A 7,878-nucleotide genomic window follows, 5' to 3' on the forward strand; every position below is an offset into this window, starting at 1 on the left:
TCTTTCCCTGGTAATTTTGAAAGACTCCTCTTGGCTCCCAGGAGAGGCGTCCTGGGGACATGTTGACATGTGTGGCCACCATGGCACCACATGCCTTGTGTGGGAAAACTCAGTTCATTTTTATATCCTCCTCCCCTTGTACCATCAACATAGACTTAACTCCCTTAAGACCAGAGACCTGTTGGAACCTGATCCCCAAAATTGGTTTTGCCAGTCTGTTGGGCAATCCGGACTTTGCAGTGATATCATTGAGTGTCCTCAAAAGCGCAGCAGTTCCTTTTATAGAAGATTGTGGATCTGCAGATTGATAATTCTGCCATTTTCATTTCATTTCCTGAAAGTCAGGGTCGGCTTGTGAAGAGTTGTGAAACAACATCGTCGATGTGAAATGTCAGCCCTCACTCTAAACTCCTCCCCCTTTGCAGAGCATCCAATGAAGACTCACCGGGTTTTATAGTGGCTTTCTGACTTTGGTAGTCTATACAAGAAGGGAGTTTGGAAGTTCTTGTATACTGTTACTGATTGTCTGCCCATGTTCTGCCTGGAAAACCATGATTATTTATGGAAAGTGTCTTTAATAAAGCTGGGTACAGTTTGGCTTGGAAAAAAAAAGAAAATGCATATTCTTGACAAGGTTCCTCCAAATCACATCATGTATTTATTTATTGCTTAGTTTGCTAAGAGCAATACAGTTGTATTGGTGTTTATAGAATGTTTTATTTGATGCTAATTGAATTTAATTTCAGAGTAATATATGTATACCACTGTATTTTTGTTGTATTTTAATCGTATTATGTTTACCGCTTACCATTTGTTTTTGACTACATGTTTGTTTTTATAACACGGCATCTAACAGCCCTAAGCAATAGTACAATTTCTTTATAGAAACTGAATATCCTGATTGAAACATCTAATAATTTCTTTCCCCAAAACATATATGCCCTGCTCATACTTAAAATTTCCTAAAAGTGTGTCACTATTGTTTGATAGACATCTAGGCACATTTTCATTTCATCTGTGACCTTGAATTCTCAATTGAGAACATAATTTTTTTTTATTTAGGTTTCTCTTTTTTTGGGGAAGCTTGGATACATTAATTAAATGCATAATGTGGCAGGAACTGCTGTATTTATTTGACAAAACTGTTCCTCTTTCATGAGTTAAATATGTATTTAGGATGGCACATCAAATAATGTTTCTTCAGGCTATGATGCGCAATGTAATATATTTTTGAAAGGCTTATTTAAAAATCACATCACTGTTCATAATTTATTGAATGCTTCTGGCTAGAGAAAACCTTTGGGTACTTGTTTTATTTTTTTGTGGAAATGAATACAGTTGCTCTCAAAAATTTCTGAATTGATTCATGGACTACACGGAATGTTTATGTAATTTTAAGAATAGACATTTTGTTGTGTGAAAATGGTCAGGATTTAACTCTGAAGTTCTGTTTACAAAGGAAAATATGTTATTTTTATTTAGACAGATCAATTAAATCTAGAAATAATATTTTTGAATAATTTAACAAATAGTCTTAGCAAATGGTATAATCTATTTATTTAAAATTGGAACTGGGTATTATTTAAAAGAAAAGTAGTTTGATTCCACAAATATTTAAATTTGAAATTGGTGTTGATTTTAGATATAAAGAAGAGACTCTAGAGTTCTTAGCTCTAACTAGGGCTTCAATATCATGCTCTATCACTGCAGAGCTAAAGAACCATAGAAGACGAGGCAGAGAGATTTTAAGAACCAGAAGTTGTGGCTGTGGCAAAATGATTTGGTGATAATACAATTGCACACATGATCTCTTAGTAACTATTTACTTATGCACAAAACCTACATAAGATAAGGCCATCAAAATTCCAACAAAGACAGGGGAGGAACTCAGGAAGTCTCACCCCACTCAAAAAACATTTGGTGATTGGTGACTGCTCAGGGAGGACAAGTCAGTTTCCTTCAGGGATGCAAACCCATGCTCCAGTAGAAGATCCTGTACCATGCATATTCAGACCATACCAACTAGACCTAATTTTGAAAACACAATAATCAAAGACAGACCGCACATACAGTTGAAATAGAAAAGCGATTGTGGAAAAATAAGAAAGAAGCTGGAAGGGAGAATTTGGTGTGCTAAGTTTGCCCAAAACACAATATGTACATATATAAACTTCTCCATAAAAAAGAAAGTAGTAAATATAGATTGAATTGGTTTGGCAGAATTATTTTCTTTCCTATTTGATTCTACTTTCTTGATAACTAATCATTTTGAATATAATAAACAATTACAATTCCCAGATAGTTTTTTTTAATTTCTCTACTTATTAAATTGACTTATAAACCAAATTGGTATTCACAATATCTTCAAGGTCATTTGTGGATAGCTGTGCAAACAAAACACAAGTGGTTTGTATCACACAGAGCGGGCCGAGGTTAAACAAAATCATGTTATACCTGTGTCATTTCCAAGCAGTGGCCTTTCTGGGATACATGTAGTGTGATATTTTCTGTATCTGAGTATATTTTGCTCTTTACTTCATTGTCTGAAACATTCTATGTGCCAAGTGCTAAGGAATTTCCAAGTTCTTTCTATGTTCAAGATACTTATACTGATCAATAGAAAGATATAATGGATTTTACAGAAGTGTTCTCATGTATGGTCTCAGGTGCTGAGGGTTATGAGTCTGACATCAACTTGTCGGTAATACAGTAATGTAGTGTCTTAAATCAAAAACATACATAAAATAAAGTTACATGTAGCTACAATACAAATCTAAATTTTGTATTAATAGTACAAAACTGTATTACTTAATGTTATAGTTGGCAACCCAGTTAATTCTACTAATTACATATTACAACCAACTTTACAATGAGAGGGTTACTATGTGGATATCAAGAGTTGCCTTTGAATGGCTTAAAACTCTAAGCAGCATTAACTTATGCTGGCACTAATCTGATCCCTGTTCCCTACATAGACTTTTACTGGGACCTAGTTATTTTAATATATCTGATAGTTTGAAGTGCATAGTTTCTCATGCTTTTGAAGAGTATAAGCAAAAGGTGTTCACTCATCTTCTATTTCTTTCCTCTGATTTGATTCCTCTGATTTTAAACATTCAGACATGAGTGAATTATAGATTTAAAATGGAGAATGCCCTCAATCTTATCAAAATCATCTGCAGTCTCTTTTTTTTGGTAGAAGAAGTTTAATAACTTGGGGGTATAAATTAATAACCAATCTGGTTGAGAAATACACCTGTTGTTGAACTTCAGAGCATATTTTGAACAGTTTTATGTAAGAAACGGGATGCTTCTTTATTTGATTTATCTTTTACAGGGTCTCAGTTAAGGAGTCAAAAAAAGTTGTGAAGGCTCCAGTGAATACCAACTTAATGTTTTCTGGTCCATTGCCTCCCTGCACACATCTGTGTACCAAAGACTCTTTCTCATCAGGCTCCCTTTATTTACAGAAGAAAAAAGAAAACACTTTAGTTACATAGTTACTTCCTTTGTTGCCATGGCAAATATACCAAAGCAATTTTGGGGACAAAGAGCTTATGCCCAATGAAATTTTGAGGATGTATAGCCAAACATGTTGGAGAGGGCATAAAGGGAAGAAGGTGAGAAACTGACCCTTTTGCTTATACAGTCTGCAAGTAGACCAGAGTTCTCATTCTTAGCCTGTAATGCGAAATCCTAATTGTCTTAGTAATGAAAACCCAGAGTCAGCTACTGGGTTGAATGCTGAAGGATCAGAGAAGGAAATGAGCCAGCCACTAGACAAACTTTTAACCTCTACTGAATCCTCAGGCCGAAAGGGAAAGATCCTGTTTCCATGAGTCCTCAGACTGAATGCTGTGAACGCCTCTTCCTTCCACGTTATGTTCTTCTCTCTGCCCAGCCATATTCCATCTGTCTTCACCTCCCTAGTGGTAAGATGGCATCTGACTCCCAAGTACTTGGATTAAAGGTGTGAGTCATCACTGCCTGGCTATGTTTCTCTTTTAGACTGGATCAATCTTGTGTAGCCCAGGGTAGTCTTGAATGCCTCTGCCCTCTGTATGCTGGGATTAAAGGTGTATGCCACCACTGGCTATCCCCTATGCCTAACTAGTGGCTTAGCTCTGCACTCTGATCTTCAGACAAGCTTTATTTGTTAGATCACAAATAAAATGTCACCACACTCCACCATGATCTCTCCTGGTTTTCTGACTTCTAGATGTATTCCATGTTAAACAACAGAACTAAAGAGTCAAAAACAGAATTGACATATCAGATAGTATCAACATTACCACATTAATGAACATCCTTCTTTATACGCAGCTGGAGACCATTCCCTGGAGTATGTTGCCTACATTTGAGTCACTCTTCCCAGTCCATTTAATTGTATATAGAAAATGCTCACAGACACACTCAGAAATTTTACTCAAAGGTATTCCAGATCCTGTCAAATTGACAATGCAAACAAACCATCATAGTTGCTAGGGAAAAATATATATGCCCAGTGTTACAGCAATGGACGAGGTTCCAAAATGCAAACCTTAAGAATTCTTGATTACTGTTGCTTTGGTGATTGGATCCATGCACCCCTCACAGAGAAATCCTGTGTTGTTCCTATATATGATTCATCACCAAAGACGGAAAGCAGATTTCTATCTGTGTAGTCTCATATGCAGTTAGAGTTTTATGCTTCCTTTATTGGAAACCAAAGATTGGTTTGTGATTTACTACGACTTTTGCTTGCTTGTGTGAGATGTCTGGAGAAAGAAAATAAGGAGTGAGAATCATGATTTCTTGTCTAAGTATTTGTAAACTGCTGCTCAATGTCCTTTAGTCTGACTGCAGCACTATAAAAGTTTTCTTAAGTTCTGAAGAGAAAAAAAAAAAGTATGCTGGTGTGGCTTCAACTTAAGCTACATGAGCATTGGGCTATAAAGCCTGCACTGGTAAGGGGCCTGCGAGTCATCACAGGACAGTCAGATGCAAGCAGTTTTGCAAAAGTCTTTGCGCTGGCTGAGGTATCCGTGAAAGAGTTCAATGAGCTTATATTTATTTAAGCTTCCACGTTCAATAGCACGTTCAACTGTGTTATTAGAAAGATCTTTTCCGATGATTAGAGGATAAGGTTATATATATTTTAAGATTTCATTTGTCATTCTGAAACTCCGCAAGAGCTGAGAAGGGCTGAGATGAGAGTTCAAAAGCATATTTCTTTTTGTGTTTTTTTTTTTTATCCTTGAAGACTATCCCAGAATGCCAATATATACAATAGAAATGCTAATGGCTTCCAAAATTTTTTATTGTAACTCTGTATCCATTTAAAAAGTAATTTTTTTCCTCTCTAGTTTTGTTTGGCAGTCTCAAATAGAAGCGAAGACTTTTGTTGCTTGACTTTTTAGGGCCAAATAAATGTGCATCCATTATTATGTACAAATTAATATCCATGTTCTGGTGATTAGTAAGGAGAACAATTAGTTGGTTTGTTTCTATAATAATGAGTGTAGAAAAGAATGTTTTGGACAAGTTGTTTATTAACATTGACTATTTGAGCAAAGATTGCTTTTTGCCAAGTTCAGTGTACAGACTTAATGTGCACTTTCCATCTTTTAAACACATTTTAAATCAGTTATGGTATGCAAAGATATAACCCTTAGTCCAGATTCCCATCCTCTTGCACAGGAAAAGCTTGACTGAACTGCTTATTCGTTTACATCTATGGGTGCATGGGAATACCTATGCATTTGTGCTCATGTGAAGACAAAAGTAAACATTAATTCTCTTGATCACTCTCCATCTCATCTATTGAGATGCATTATTTTACTGAACCTGGAGTCCTTGAAGTCTAGCTATCCAGCTGGCTCCACAAATCCCCTGTCTTTGTTTACCAGTCTCTGGAAATATGGGTGCACTCTCCTGCTTCACTGTGGTTCCTAACCATGCTCTTCACATTTGTGCAATAAGGTCTTTATACAAGGAACCATAACCACAGCCTCCTACTTCTTACTAGAGAATTTTGTTCTTCCATTTAGCCTTGTTTTTATATTTATTAAAATTAAAAGATATTACCATAAGAAGAGTCTTGGGATTTGTGTACGTCACTACCACATTTTGTCATCACTCTCACAGATCCACCTTGTTTGTGAGGAATGCCTTCCATATTACCCATATAGTCTTGGCATCTATTCTTATTCCTTGGTCACATTTTCTTCCTAGTGTCTTTGTATATCCATACCAGTTTTCATTATCTTAAATAGCACTTATTTATCTGTTTGTGTTTTATCCAATAAAAGGTACACATTTACAGATACAAGCATTTTAGTTTATTTCCTAACTTTTCCTTTGCAACCAAGAATCGTAAATGCCACTGGAGCACAGTGATCACATTTTTATCTAGTAAAATAATTTTTAAAAACCTTACTGCAATGTTTTTGTTTTTTTATGTTTTCCATTTTGATAGTCATAAAACACGAAGACATTTATTTAGCCAAGTAAAGAAAACAATATACCTTAAAACTAAAAAGATAGAGAAGATGATTTTAGTATCAGACAACTGAATGAAAACAGATGAGAACTCAGTCAGAGTCAAATACTAACTCTAAAAATAAACATGTCAATCACCCACACTGAACCTTAGCTACTTTCAAATAGAAACTCTGTCATAATAAGATCTATAATTGATCTTATTGAATTATTTTAAACATTTTTTACATCCATTTAAATTAAACCTTTGAGCAAGCAGCCAGTACATGAGGGCTTATTTAGTGCAGGCTTCTATTGTCAATCTTTAACTTAAGATGTATGACAACAAAAGCAAAACCTTCTATATACAGAGTGGATCACAGTTTTAATAACATCTGCATCAATGATGGGAGCAGATGGGAGAGAACTAGATGATGTCAAATGGAAAGAATTTAATTAGACTATCATTAACTCTATGCTTTCACTGGTAAGGTAGCTAACAGAAGCAATAACTTTTGATCTAAAAACTATAAATACTTCCTCTTATTAGAATCAGCCAAAAATTTTGGAATATCCTATATGTCTAAATCTATTTGCACAAGTTAAACATTTTAAAAATTCACCTGCATAAATCCGTCATTTAATAATGCTTTGCTTAGGAAAAATGCTTTCTAGTATTTCATCTTTGGAAGCTGGGATAAATATTACCTGTTTATAAGTAGCAGAGATATGAATAGTAAATATTCACAGCTTGTTACCCCTCCACACCAATGAACAAAGATCAATAAATATCGTCTTTGGCAGAATACACGTCAAACTCATGCACAGATATTCAGGTTGTTGCACACAGTCAACCACTACCTGCTGGAGAGATGGAATGGAAGGAAGGACTGGTGGTGGAAGACATGTGGAAAAATGATGCAAATGCAATACTCATATGGAGTTCTCAAAAATTATTAAATGAATTAAAATAAAAAGGGATCAAAAGACTGACTACTCATTGATTACTCAAGTAAGTTGAGAGACAATAACTCAGTGAATATTTACTTAGTGTGCCATTTAAAATTGTAACATATGGGAGTTTTTTTTTTAAATTGTAACATATGGTTTGGAGAAATAACTTATGGTTAGGAATGCTGTCTGTTCTTCCAGAAGACCCAGGGTCCATTCCCAACATGTATGAAGGAGTTTTCAACATCAGTGATTCCAATACAAACAGATAGAATGTCATCTTGTTCTTTCAATACCTGTGTGGAGTAGACATGCTTGTTGTACACAGACAAACACACATGCAAATAAAATTTTGAGTGTTAACAGAGTGCATTGATATTTTCAGATTTTCTGTAGACGATAAAAAGAATTTTGGAAGAGTTTTGCTTTGAATAATAAACTACAGGTTGTTTCACCTTTACTTAATAA

This window comes from Microtus ochrogaster, chromosome 2, assembly GCF_000317375.1.
Source record: "Microtus ochrogaster isolate Prairie Vole_2 chromosome 2, MicOch1.0, whole genome shotgun sequence".
Taxonomy (NCBI): domain Eukaryota; kingdom Metazoa; phylum Chordata; class Mammalia; order Rodentia; family Cricetidae; genus Microtus; species Microtus ochrogaster.